Source organism: Talpa occidentalis, unplaced genomic scaffold, assembly GCF_014898055.3.
Source record: "Talpa occidentalis isolate TD23 unplaced genomic scaffold, MPIMG_talOcc4v2.1 talOcc4.16, whole genome shotgun sequence".
NCBI lineage: Eukaryota > Metazoa > Chordata > Mammalia > Eulipotyphla > Talpidae > Talpa > Talpa occidentalis.
In genome coordinates, this window is record NW_023601653.1 from 72,511,284 (window position 1) to 72,525,859 (window position 14,576).

General features: G+C 47.0%; 1 long non-coding RNA gene across 2 annotated transcripts; it reads left to right on the top strand.

Moving 5' to 3' along the window:
- Positions 1–11,584: 11,584 nt before the first annotated feature.
- On the top strand, positions 11,585–14,576 carry LOC119248388 (uncharacterized). 2 transcript variants are annotated; one of them, XR_005125917.1, is made up of 4 exons: positions 11,585–12,041; positions 12,172–12,404; positions 13,094–13,298; positions 13,909–14,576. It is a non-coding gene; the product is annotated as an uncharacterized LOC119248388 (long non-coding RNA). The 2 variants fall into 2 exon arrangements; XR_008552349.1 differs by having other exon boundaries at positions 12,172–12,371.

Below are 14,576 nucleotides of genomic sequence, written 5' to 3' on the forward strand. Positions count from 1 at the left end.
ACGGGGGGCGGGGCCGGGGCTCGCGGCGGGGCGGGGCCCGGCCGGGAATGGCGAGGCCGCGGGGCGGGGCGGCCGCGGGGCGGGGCGAGGCCCGGGGGCCCGAGCCCCGAGCGCGCGGGAGCGGGGTGCAAGGGCCGAGGGGGGCGCCGGCGCCGGCCTGCGCCGAGGCCGGGAAGGCGCTCGAGGGGCGCAGCGGCCTCGCCCCGGCTGGATCCCAGCGCCAGAGCGGGAGGGAGCCCCAGAAGGGGCCGGCCTGCTGGGCACCGGCCTCGGGCGCTGGCGCGGCCGTTCTTGGGGACCCCCAGCCTCCCCCTCTTCGGCCGCCTGCATTCACCGTTCGCACGACGCCTGCCGGGGCCGCGCCCCTTCCCGGAGCTGGGGAGAGGGAGGCCGGGCCCGGGAGCTCGCGCGGCCGGGCTGCGCGCCCGCTCACCACCCCAGGGCCGGCCGGCAGGGGCTCGGCTTACCCTCCGGGCCCGGCTGTCTGGCCGCAGCACCCCCACCCCCACCCCTGAGAAGTCCTCGCCTGGTATTTCGGGAGGACTGTTTGAGATGTTGACGACGCGGTTGTGTATTAGATACCGGCCGAGAGCTCTGAGGGAAGAGCCGCTGCCTCTCCCCGCAGGAGCCAAGGGCCTCCGAGCTCGGCGAAGGGCACACGGGAGGGTAGAGCTGAAGCAGGAGAAACTCAAGGTAGACGGCTCTGGTCAGGTGCTGCCTGTAGGTCTTTGCTGGCCCGAATTCTTGAAGCCAGAGAGCCTGCAGTCTTCTCTGAAGAGAGGGGTGAACAGCCACCTCTCCTCATCGTTACTGTCTTGCACAAACAATCTGTGGTTCCCATATGAGCGATCTCTCTCGTGCTAAGTGTGGTTTGAAACCCTGCATGTAATCACAAGACTCCCCTTTGCCCCTCCTCATTAGACTGGCTGTTTCCTCACATCTTCTGGGCCACCTCCTCTCATATGTCCGCCATCTTGATTTTGTCCGTTGGACTTAAGACAATCATCCAACTCCCTGACTCCCCTGTCTGAGATTTCAAAACCTTGCTCTGTGCCACCCCATAAAGTCTTCCCAGACAAACCCAACTCGCCCCAGTCTCTCCAGTCACCTTAGCACATGTTGCCTGGCTGAGACCCAGAGAGAAAAAGGACTTGCTAGTGATGTCTTCTGGGTGAGTGACGGATCTTACTGCAAAAAACCATGGGAGGCTGCGTGATGTGACAACCACAGAACATTGGAGAGATCGAATCCTTGAGATTGAACGCTGGCTCTACCTCTTATGAGCTGCAACCTCTCAAGGCCTAAGTTTCCTCACCTGTGAAATAGGACTTAATAACACCAATCCCTCACAGTGGATGGGTGACCAAGATGGTGGAAGCAAAAGGATAATGTTTGATGCATGATGGAAGTTCAACAAATGTTAGCTTCCTCCTCCCTTGAAAGGAAGGCAACAAATCTGAACGATAGAATTATGACACATTAGGATGGAAGTAACCTTGGCAGAATCTCCTCAGCAATGACCTAGAAAGTGGCCACACTGTTCATCTTTATTCAACACATGTGAAGGTGGAAGACTTAGTCCATCCAGAGAGGTTTATAGCTGGAGGGGAACCCTGTGGAGAAAAGCTGTGGGGGGAAAAATCCTATAGAGAATTATTCAACATGAAAGAAGCTGAGGTGACTTGTGATCCGTGAGAGGGGCACACACGGACCATGTCCACTGAGAACAGAACTCAAGTAAATGACTTGACAAGAGGCTCTTAGGAAAGATGCTCCCGAGGTACAAGGTTATGGTTTGCTGTACCAGGTGCCGAGGAATTGGTAAGTTTCTGTCCAGGAGATCCTGAAAATGCTAAGGAAAAACCACTCTATAGATCAAGGCACTATACCCAGGACACATCCCACTTACTAGCCTTGTCCTGACATAGCTATTAATAGATGCCCTTTCATCATCAAAATATCTTGGTTTGGACAATAAATTATAATGTCACTTTAACTATGAAAAAAGCAGTACTCCAAAGCGCTCCCTCCAGCCCTGGTTGTCAGCAAGCCTGCTGGAATTCCTGACTCCTCAGATACTTCAAAAGATAGTATGTCAGTTTAGCCCCTTGAAATCACCAAATCAAATCAAAAATGAAAATAAGCAGAAATTGAGTTTCCAGCCAGCCACCCCAAAGTGGAGGGAAGAGACAGTGCTTGCTGAATTGTGACACCTAGTGGGGAGAGTTTGCATGACTGGAGGCTGAGTTTCAGGACATTTCCCGTTTGGCCTTAGGTTTCTTCAGGTCAGCTTGTAAAGCAGAGAACAGCTCTGGCTTCCAAGTGCTGCTGTGCCAAGCACTGCTCTAAGACCTTTACATGTTTAATTTGTTTGATCTTTCCAACAACCCCATGATGGGGGACAACTATCAGTCTGCCATTTTACAAATGAGGAAATGGAGGCTCAGAAGTGTTAGGTCATGCAGCTGGTACTTGACTGAGGCAGAATATAACCACAAGGCCTGAGGACTTAGCTGCTAACTCCATGCAGCTCCTATCAGCTACATGCGCAGAGTTAAATCAGAGGAGTCGTCTATCTAAAATGACTTCTCAGGGCCTCCCTGGTGGCACAAGGGGTTAAGATGCAACCTATGAAGCTATCCGCAGCCACCGCAGCATGAGTTCGATTCCCAGCCAGGGAGCTACCCACATGGCGCAGCAGACCTCTCCTGACTCGCCCGCTGCTCCCCTCAGCAGTATATTTCAGTCAGTCTGCCTGTTCTGTCTCCGATGAATCCTCTCACTCTCCCACACCTCTGGCCCTTACCCCAGTTCTTGTATGCATAAATAAATAAATCTTTTAAAAAATAAAAGAAAATGACTTCTCCCTACCCTCTAACATGGAGATGATAGGAAGGGAGAATGAGAAACAGTGTCCCAGGAGGTGTACTACTGGCAGAGAGTGGGTGGTAGTTTTTGCATCTACCAGGGGGGATTAAAATTAGCAGACTATGTGAAGACTTAGAAACCATCTCTTACCTGCACAGTGGAGCTCCTAGTTGAAAGAACTTTCCAGCTTGAAGAGTGAAACCTTTTCTTCCCTACCTGCCCCTTCAATATTTCCTTATGCTACCAGGCACCCCAAGAGAACCCATACCCAGACCTTCCGGCATTCAAAAAGTAATCAAAGACTGTTCTGCTTTCTCCCCAGCTCCCTCTTCTAAAGAATGCAAGTCTTCCTTCCCAAGGGCTCCTCCTTCCTGAAACTTCTTTCTTTTCCAAAACTCAAAGTGAGGTAGAGGCAACCGAATTAAGAGAATGATTGAGGGGTTAAACAAGTCTGTAACACGGTTATCATTCACAATTTGGGACATACTTATTCTTTTAAAGAAAAGGGTGTTGGGGCCTCCCTGGTGGCGCAAGGGGTTAAGCACTGCACCATGAAGAAATCCGCAGTCTCTGCGGCACGAGTTCGATCCCCGGCCTGCCAGGGAGCAGCCCACATGGCAAAGCAGATCTCTCCTGACCGCCTGCTGCTCCCCTCAGCAGTGTATTTCAGTCAGTCTGCCTGTTCTGTTCCCCACTCTGTCTCTGGTGAATCCCCCCACATCTCTGGACTGTGCCCCAGCTCTTGTATGCATAAATAAATAAATCTTTAAAAAAATTTAAAAAAGGTGTTATCTGAGATTCATTGTTTATCTGAGTACCCTGTACTTTTAGTTGCTAAATCTGCCAATTCTGCTTTGTTAGCAGTTGCTGCTGAAACAGTTGGGAAAAATGGACTAAATCAGAGATCTGCAAACTTTTTCTTAGAGGGTCAGATACCAGGTATTTTAGATTTTGTACTCAGTGGGATCTTGGTCGCTACTCAACCCTGCCATTATAACTTGAAAGCAACCATAAACAGAGCATAAATTAATCAGAATGACTCTACTCTGATAAAACTTTACTTATAAAAACAAACATTGAGCCATAGTTTATCAACTCCTGAGCCAAACTAGGGCTTTTGAATCCTAGCTATTTGAGGTGTTTTATAGGGGTGAGAGTGGGCTGGAACCAAATTCTCAAATGTGAAAAACATAGAGACTGATCAAAGTGAGTGAGCATGATGAATATGCATTATATATATACCCATGTGACACCGGATCACATATATGTGTGTGACCCAAGGTATTTCAGCCACTGCAGAAAGCATTCACTTCTGGAATAGGAGCTGGTTTGAAGTCACCTAGGTTTTGCAAAGGCTTGGTCAGACCCTGTCTGAAAAAGTGCTGATTCTACATCTGGAATTCCTCGTGGTCAACACGTGCACTATAAAGACAGGAATGCACAGGCAACATTTGTAAAATCAGACAAAAAGTTTACAAGTCGAGACTCCCTAGTGGTGCAGGGGTTAAAGTCTCAGCACTATCAAGCTGTTGCCAGCCACTGCAACACTAGTTAGATCCTGGCCAGGGAGCTGACCACATGGCCCAGCAGACCTCTCCTGTCTCTCCTTCTGTTCCCCTCAGCAGTGTATTTCAGTAGATCTGCCTGTTCTGCTCCCCACTCTGTCTCTAGTGAATCCTCTCACACACACACACACACACACACACACATACACATGCACCCAGCACCCAGCACCTCTGGCCTACACCCCAGTTCTTATATGCATAAATAAATAACATAAATCTTTAAAAAAAAAAAAAAAGAAAGAAAGAATAGAGGTCGAAAAAAACAGGAGGCCCCTGCAGAAAGCCTTCAGGTGAGACGAAAGCTGTTGGCATATGTCTACCTGATGTGCTCAGAAATGCATGGTAACTGTCTTTGAATGTCTGTGTGTGTGTAAGCCACATATACATCTATCTGAATGTGTGTGTGCAACTGAGGAATTTGCATGGTTGGTTGGAATCAATAAATACAACAGTGATGGCTACATCAGTCACATTTGCACCAACTTTGTTAATGATATTAGCATAACGCTATATACATATCAAGGGCAATTCCATGGCTTAACATCATCCTTCAAATTCTACTCTGGAGACCAAAACCACATGTAAAAGAGGTGACTAATTAAAAGCATGAAACCCAAGCATGAATTTGCCACAGCACAGGAAATGTCAATTGTCTGGAGCAGGGAGATTTGTGTATGCAAGGCAAGGACAAAGAACTACACCCTCTATGGCAGCAGACTACTCCAGGCCATGTTAAGATTTTTTTTTTTAAAGATTTATTTATTTATGCATACAAGAGCTGGGGTACAGGCCAGAGATGCGGGGGATGAGAGGATCCACCAGAAACAGAGTGGGGAGCAGAACAGGCAGAGTGACTGAAATACACTGCTGAGGGGAGCAGCAGGCGAGACAGGAGAGGTCTGCCTCATCATGTGGGTTTCTCCCTGGCTGGCCGGGGATTGAACTCGCGCTGCAGAGGCTGTGGATTGCTTCATAAGGCGGTGCTTAACCCCTTGCGCCACCAGGGAGGCCCCGTGTTAAGATTTTGACATGTACATACGTCATCATCAAAGTGTTTTTAAATAACAGAGTGACAAGATCAGGTTTGCATTTTGAGACTCTCACTTGGCTGTAGTATAGAGAACAAACTGGAGAGGGACAGGGGCCAAAATGGACACAGGAGTCCTTAGCAGTGGTCTGGGCCCGAGATAAGGTTAGCTGGGTTGAGGTTGGTGGTAGTGGTGAAGGAGAGATATGGATAGACTTAAGAGAGATTTAGATGGTGAGCTGATAGATTGAGGAGGGAGTAGGAGCCGGCAGGGTGGGGGTCAAGGATGACCCCTCGGGTTTCTGATAAGACTAAGAGGACAGTTGGGAGAGCCATCCACTGAGATAGGAAACAGGGGAAGGGGAGAAGCTTCAAGGCAAAGCTCATGAGGGCTAATAAACATCCATCAGATTTAGATTTAGTGAGTGGAAGGTCACTGGGGATCTTGGCAAGAGTCATTTCTTTGCAGTGATAAGGCAGGAGCCGTGCTGGAAAGACAGTTGAGAAGGGAATAGAAGCTGATTGATGGAGTCGGTAAAATAATTCCTTCAAGAAAACAGGCTGTTGATGGGAAGATACATAAGGCAGACAGCGGAAGGAGGCTGTGGATGATAGAAGGGTTTTGGGGACTTAACAGGGAAAACTGATTAAAACATATGGGAAGAAGCCTATTCTGATATGGAGGAATCAGCTCCTAATGGACTAATCTCCCCACAGATATTATCATTATACTCTGGACAGCAAAAAAAAATGTTTATGGGCCTCCCTGGTGGCGCAAGGGGTTAAGCACCACACTATGAAACAATCCGCAGCCTCTGCAGCATAAGTTCGATCCCCAGCCGGCCAAGGAGGTGACCCACATGGGGCAGCAGACCTCTCCTGTCTCACCCGCTGCTCCCCTCAGCAGTATATTTCAGTCAGTCTGCCTGTTCTGCTCCCCACTCTCTCTGGTGAATCCTTTCACACACACACACACACACACCCCTCACCTCTGGCCTACAACCTAGCTCTTGGATGCATAAATAAAATAAATCCTTTAAAAAAAAAAAAAGGAAAGGAAGTAGAAGTCAGAGACAGCATTGACTAAATGATTTTGGGGTGGAACAGTGTCTGGTGATGCCAACGCCCTGTGATTGTGGAAGTGGGTGATTGAGAGAGAACAGAGGTGGTCGTCAGAAGGAAGTCAAGAAACCAAGAGTCTGGTTGACCCACTGAAAACTTCCCCCAAACCAACACTGAATTTACCTAAGGTGAGAGGAGAGACAAAGAGACAGCTGCTCGGAGCTCTGAAGAATGAGGGGCTGGGAGGCGGTAAATGGCAGAGGCTCTCGGGAGGAAAGAGGATGGCGTAGCCGTGCACCTGAGAAGCAGAAAAATGGTCTAAGGGACATAGAGAGTATGACAGCCGATAACTCTACCTGCCAGCTTTTAAGCTGGGGTGGGGAAGAACATAAACAGCCGCCACGTGGGAGGGCTGCAGAAGGAGCAGCGCCGTGGGCGCCTTATTTATCCATTGCTGCATAACAACCACAAACAGAAAGATAGCAGCTTCACACAACACACGTTTCTTATCCCGGTTTCTGTGAGTTTCAGCCTGGTTGAGCTGAGTCCTCTGCCCAGCATCTCACAAGCTGCAATCTAGGGACCGGCCAGAATGCCACCTGGAGGCTTAACTGGGGAAGACTCCTTGTCCCTGCTCACTCAGGTGACTGCGAAAGCCATTTCTTTGCTGCTCTGTGGCTGAGGGCCTGGATTCTTGCTGGCTATCTAGGGGCGCTGTCCTCAGCAGCTAGCCCAGTGGGCTTTCCTAGTATGCGCCCCCCCCCCATTCATCAAGTCAGCAAGGTCTCTAGACAGTCCTCCTCATATATTATCACAGTGTGACACACCATCCCCTTTGCCATTTCCTATTCATTAGAAGAAAGTTGTGGGTGCACAAGCACCCAAGGGAAGGGCATCACCCAGAGGTGAGAATACCAGGAGTCCAGGATCATAGGGGCACCTTAGGGTCTGTCCTCCACATAAAGGGAGGGGTCACTGCGGAGTAGATGGAGGTGGGAGGTGAGGAGTAGGAGCTGGATCAGAGTGAGAAAATGCTGAGAACTTAAAGGGTTTAGGGCCTCCCCGGTGGCGCAGCGGTTGAGCGCTGGGTTGCGAAGCTGCCCGCGGCCTCTGAGACGCTGGTTCGATCCCCGGCTGCTCCCCGGCCATGGGAGGAGGGTCTCACATGGCGCGCAGACCTCTCCTGACGCCCGCTGCTCCCCTCAGCAGTGTACTTCGGTCCTTCTGCCTGCTCTGCTCCCCGCTCTGGCTCTGGTGAATTCTCTCACCCTCCCGCGCTTCTGACTGTACCCAGTGCTTGTATGTATGCATGTATGTATAAATAAATAAATAAATAAATAAATAAATAAATAAATAAATAAATCTTAAAAAAAAAAAAGTTAAGGAGGGATGGGGTGACAGGGAGATGGGCTTAGACTCTGGGCACCAGCTGATGGAAATTGGCAGCTCTGCCTTTCTCTGTCATAATACTCTGAAAAGGAAATCTGCTTATTTACAAAAATAGGCTGTGGAAGCTATAGCTCAGGGACAGAGTAATTGACTACAAAAATAAGTTGTGACAAATAAGTTAACTTTGCAAAATATATATGGATTCTATTTAATCTGAAAGCCTGGCCTCTTTAAAGAGCAGACCCGTGAAGCACATTCACCCAGCCAGCCTGAGAGGGGGCTTGATGATAACAGGAGAAACAAAATGACAAGCCCATCTCCAGTGCCAGGCAGCTGAGAGTCAGAAGGCAAAAATTGCTCCAGGAAAGAGGGGAGAGCCGAAACTGTTGCTCTGAAATGGAATCAAGTCTAGTGAACATAATAGAGTTGGTTGAAATGAAATTGTGTTGTCTATAAAATGACCAGAGGGTGAGAGCTGATAAAAAAAAAACACACCAGGCTCACAAAAGTGACAAACGGAACATGTACAACCTTGGCCGGGGCATCTAGGAGCTAAGTCTATATGCTTTCACTTAGGACATAGACAGATTCATTCACTATTATAATTAAAATATATATAGTATGAAAGGTTAAGGTTATCTTTAAAAAAAAAAAGACACCATGGGTAGATAAAAGCTGGTAGTTACAAAAGAGAGATAAAAATGAAAAGCTTCTCCAGTAGAATATATATTTCTAAAGGACTTAGGGTTGGCGTTAAATTGCAACCAACAATGTGAACTCATTTTCTGGCTCCCACTAGAGTGGACTAGAAGTAGAGACTCCTCCGGGCTATCAGTTCTCATGTGGGTAATCTGATTCGCACCACAAGTGCCCAGATATTGGTCCCTAATAACAGTCACCACTTAAAGAAACCAGGGCTCCTCGGAGAGCAGCTGGGTCCGTTACCCTTTGCACAAGAAATTGAAAGCAGGCCTCGGTCTGCGGGGTGGTTGTTGCCGGGCGGTTGTAAGGAATGTTAAAAGAAGGAACACGCAGGGAGGAGAGGGTCCTGGGGGCACAAGGGTTAATGTCTCAGCACTATGAAGCTATCAGCAGCCACAGCAGCACCATCCCAGGCCAGGGATGACCCACGTGGCGCAGCAGACCTCTCCTGTCTCCCCCGCTGCTCCCCTCAGCAGTGTGTTTCAGTGGATCCACCTGTTCTGCTCCCCACTCTATCTCTGGTGAATCCTCTCACACCCCCCACTCCTCTGGCCTATACTTTGTATGCATAAATGAATAAATCTTTTTTAAAAAAAGAAGAAACACACCAAGAAGGCCAAGCTGCCACAATCTGAGCATCAGAAAGGAAATACAAATCTTGCGAAAAGCCCGAGTCTGATAATGATACAGGTTATATTTTATTTATTAATTTATTAATGATTAATTTATTTATTTATACAAGCACTGGGTACAGTCAGAAGTGCGGGAGGGTGAGAGAATTCACCAGAGCCAGAGCGGGGAGCAGAGCAGGCAGAAGGACCGAAGTACACTGCTGAGGGGAGCAGCGGGCGGCAGGAGAGGTCTGCACACCATGTGGGACCCTCACTTGGGGGGCTGGGGATCGAACCGGCGCTGCAGAGGCTGCGGGCAGCTTCACAACCCAGCGCTCAACCGCTGCACCACTGGAGAGGCCCTTGATACAGGTTATATTTTAAAAAGTAGTTATGAGTTCCCCAAAATGTCAACTATTCAAGCAGTATGCATACCATAAACAAGTTTAGTTAATAATTAAACTGTGAATTTTTTGTATGTATATCAGTTTGAGTGACTTAAAGGACACCCAGGGATGAAAGATGCATTGTTTTATTCATTTAAAAAAGCAAGGCCTTTATGAATTTCGTTATTGTGGCAGGCAAGCCATCCCCGCAGATAATTACTAGGAAGGTAACATAATTTTAGACCCTGGCCCCAGACTCACTCACTCTTGGCGTGACACCCTCTAGCTGTACCAGCATGGCAATCCCAAACATGGAGCTTATAACCCTAATCTGTAAGCGCAATTGGGTCCTAAACTCAACGATAGTTATCTCAGCCTACCTGTGCCCTCTCTATTCTGCCCTCTCTATTTAGATAAAGGCTTGAAAATAAAAATAAAGAATGACAGAAACATAAATTAATGTTTTCTGTAATGGGCTTAAGGGTGTGTTGGAACACACTGTGCTTTATGCAGTTTATTTTTTGGTAATTTAAAATTTTTAACTAAAGAATTTCAATTGCTTTTTTTTTTTTTTTTTAAAGATTTATTTATTTCTACATGCACTGGGGTACAGGCCAGAGGCGTGGGAGGGTGAGAGAATCCACCAGAGACAGAGCAGGGAACAGAACAGGCAGAAGGACCAAAATACACTTGCTGAGGGGAGCAGCGGGTGAGACAGGAGAGGTCCGCCGTGCCAGGGAAATCTCCCTGGCAGGCTGGGAATCTAACCGGCACTGTGGAGGCTGCAGACAGCCCCACAGCGCTGTGCTCAACCCACTGTGCCACCAGAGAGACCTTCAATTGCTTTTTAAAAAAATTTACATAAGATTAATTGTTAACCATTTTAAAGTAAACATTTTTTATCTGTTTTTTAAAATGTGGAAGTCTATAAATGTAAATGAAATATTTGTGATGTTAATTTCTCAGGTGGATAAAGAGTAATGGTTAAATACTTAAATAAATAGGATTAGAATTATAAATTTAGCCTTACTGTGTTTTGTGAAGTGCTTAAATTCTTAGTGTTGATTTTTTTTAATGTATTAAGATTTTATTAGATTTGTAAGTTTGACTTGTTAGATATTTAAAATGCTTTAATAGCCTAAACAAGTTTAATCAATTATATATAGGCGATAACAAATGTTTCGAGAATATATGGGCTAACTGATCATTAATCAAAGAATAAATAAAAGATTTTGCATAAAAACATTAGCTTTGTAAACAAAACAGGATTTGTAAGCTGAACTTAAATTAATAAAATTAGCCTTTAAATTTTACAATTTTAATCAACTGAAAAAATAATTAAAATACAGATAACTTTAAGCATTCTTTTCCATGAATCAGTTCCCCTCAGATATTAAAATTGATCATCACTTAGTAGTTTATAAACTAATACAAAAGTACACAATATTTATTTATCGCAATCTTGACAATTGAAAATATTACCAATAAAATTAAAAAGAAGCAGCCTTTTTGAATTTCATTTTCTTTTATTCTATTTTTACTGATAGTCTATTTTACTTCATTTATAGATAGTAACTGATTTTTACAGTGGTTGGTATGTTGCTCAAATGCATATCGCTCCTAGGGAAGGAAGTCAGCTATATCCCACCTCCTCCACCCAAGGAGGCATTATGGATTGGTCACAGCCCCGGGGTGAGTGGGGAGGAGCGTTTCTTGTATCTGGTCAAGATGTCTAGCTCCTTTGCTTCTCAAACTGTAGCTTACCTGGGAATCACCTACAGGTTTTGATCCCCAAGGGCTGGGAGTCTGCATCCCCTGATGAGGATGCACAGCCTGCCCCTGGCCCAGGAAACTCACTCTGAAGTCCCCAAAGTGCTTGCTCTGCAATGTGTGCACTTGTGGATCTGGCTCATCACAATGGCCCTGTCACAAAGGACCAGACGTGTTCCCTCAGTCAGACCAGCCGTGTCTGTCTCTTGTGTTTTCTCTGTAGATGGAAAAAGCTTTCTTGCTTTCATATAATGGCAGGACAGTGAGGGAGGGAGCTGCCCTGTCTGAGGAGATGTTGGGACAATTGCGCTCCCTTGCACTAGAGTCAAACACTCCCTAATCTCCATGTGAGAGTGGTCTTGCCCTCCATCACAGAGATTAGATCCAGAACGATGGATGTGGCTGTGGGGGGATTCAAAGGAGGCTGGACATTTTATTTTTTGTGTGATTCCCTCCACTGACATGCAAGATCATCGAGGACTCAAGAGTTTGATTTTATCACCACTGCATCCCCAGGAATTAGAACAGTGCCACTAGGCACAGCCAGGGTGCTCAATACTTGGTTTAGGGATGAATGAGGCCCCTGTTTTGGCTCTAGGAATTCATTCTAACCCTTCTAGAATTCAACATCAGGGCCCAGTTTCAACTGATAGAGACACTGGTGAGTGCCTTCTTAGCCCTTTTTGTCTCTCTCTCTCCCTGGAGGGAGGGATAACTGTGGCCAAGGGCAGGGGCTAGTTCGTCTTATGCCCCTTTTCATAATGCCATCTCAATCCCACTTCCATCTCTAGTCCAGCTGCAGGGGTCTGCAAAGTCCTGGCCAGAAGGAAATTACTCCTCATCTGAGGCCACGAGAGGACACAAATCAGAGGCAGAACAGTGCAGAAGACTAACGAAAGAAACCTGCAAGGGGAATGCAATGAGTTGCCAAACCAGAGAGAGCAGAAGCAAATATCAAAGCCAGGGACCACAGCCAGGAATCCAAGATCCAGTGAGATGAAGAGAAAGAGCAAGTGGGCCGAGGGTAACTGGGGAGGGGCAAGGCCTTTCCTTGCAGCAGGCATGTGAGGCTTGCTTTAATGTGCCTCCAGGAGCGGGCTGGGTGGGTCAGTCAAGATTAAAGGGGACCCTGGGTGGGATGGACAGAATTCCATTCCCCAGGGGCTCTTAGTTTTCTAGAGTTAAGGTTGTGGAGATAGCAAGAAGCCTGAGAAGTCACAGGCTGCTTGGAATCCCCCCTCCCACTTCTTTCTCAAGTGACCTGCAGCAGGTTACCCAAAGGTAACCTCACCTTCACTTGCTGTTGGGAAGGCACAAACCCTTCATCAGCTTAAAATCTCTATATCCCCAACAAGGTTGAAACTGTATTTGGCATATACCACCACGAAGGACCTGCATAAAGGTGGGTGGGAAATTAGAGAAAGAAATTGGAAAGTCAACAAAGTAGTTACTGATGAGAAAAAGTATGAGACAATTGTGCCAAACTTCAAGTTCTTAGCTCGGCCTGTGAGGAAGGGAGATTGCAAGGAATAGCAGGTCCCTCTGACACTGAGAAAGCAGGTCCACGTTGGCAGGGAGAGGCGGCTCTGAGTCTGAACATCGGATTACTACCCATTACTTCCAACATGGGATTGCAGGCACACCAGCTGGCAAACACATTTTCCCTCTGAGGTTGATGGTTGTCTAATTTTTACTTTCCTTTATTCCCCACAGTCTCCTGTACCCGCACCTCCACATCAGAAATAGAAGCATTTTCCCGATATGATGAGAAAACTTTGTCGCACCAAAAAACACTTTCTCCTTCATGCCAGTACTCTGGGAACTTTGTGGGCCGGCCTCCAACCATTCTGCGGGCACCTCCTGCACATTCATGACCTACTCTCCACTGGGGGAGGAGCCAGAAGATCCAGATTGATAAGTAAGATCTGCAATGGTAACCAGTGATGTGAGCTAGAGATTTCTTTCTTTCTTTTTTTTTAACATATATGGACAAAGGTTTTTTTGTTTTGTTTTGTTTTTAAAGATTTATGTATTTATGAACACAAGCACTGGGTACAGTCAGAAGCTCGGGAGGGTAAGAGAATTCACCAGAGCCAGAGCGGGGAACAGAACAGGCAGACTGACTAAATACACTGCTGAGGGGAGCAGCAGGCGTGGCAGGAGAGGTCTACGCACCAAGTGGGACCCTCGCCAGCAGCCGGGGATCAAACCGGCGCTGCAGAGGCTGTGGGCAGCTTCGCAGCCCAGGGCTCAACCACTGCGCCACCGGGGAGGCCCAAGCTAGAGATTTCTCTGAGCTTCATTCAGTTACAGCTATTCATGCTTCAGCCACTATGCCTCCAGCCAGATCCATGATAAACCAGTCACAATTAACTTTGGCCGCTACTTTTAAACAAAGAAAAACATTCTAAAATAAGTGTCTTAAAGAAGATAGTGTATTTTTCGCTCATATAAAATCTGTCCAGAGCTGTTATGGTGTACCATGGTATCAAAGATTAAAGATTCTTTATCTTGTTGCTCTACCCTAGGTCACCTCACAGTCCAAAATGGCTGCAGGAAATCCAACCATCACGCCACATTCAAATCATTGAAATGAAGGGGAGAAGAAGAGCAAGTCCTTCTCTTTTGGGACACTTCCAGAAATTACATTTCTGCTGACCTCCACTGGCCATACTTAGTCACATGGCTACATCCAGCTGCAAGGGAGATGAGGAAATAGGCTTTTTATTCTCAGAGACCACATGCCCAGTTACAAATGAAGGGTCTGTAACTCAGGAGGAAGGGAAACCAGGAGTCGCTACCACAAACGACCATTTCTCCGCCCTCTTCTTCATCTCCCTGCCAGTAGCATCTCACCACAACCCCCACAGACACTTCTTGTCTTTACTGCCAAGAAGGAAACCACACTCTCCTGATTTTCCTCCTCTCTTCCCTTGAATGCTGGAATGATTTAGGGCTGTCCAGGGGACACCCTCACCTTATTCTCTGTCCATATTTTTCTCCTATGTAATCTTATCTAGTCCCAAGGATTTAAATTCAGTGCCAGTGAATCTTAAATCTTCTCCCCTTAATCTCAGAGTCATATATGCAGCTGCTACTTAGCTGTCTAACGAGTATCCCAACCTTACCTCTTCATGTCCACCCCAAGTCCTGCCTATCATAGTAAATAGCAACAGTAACTTAAGCCAGGAATTGT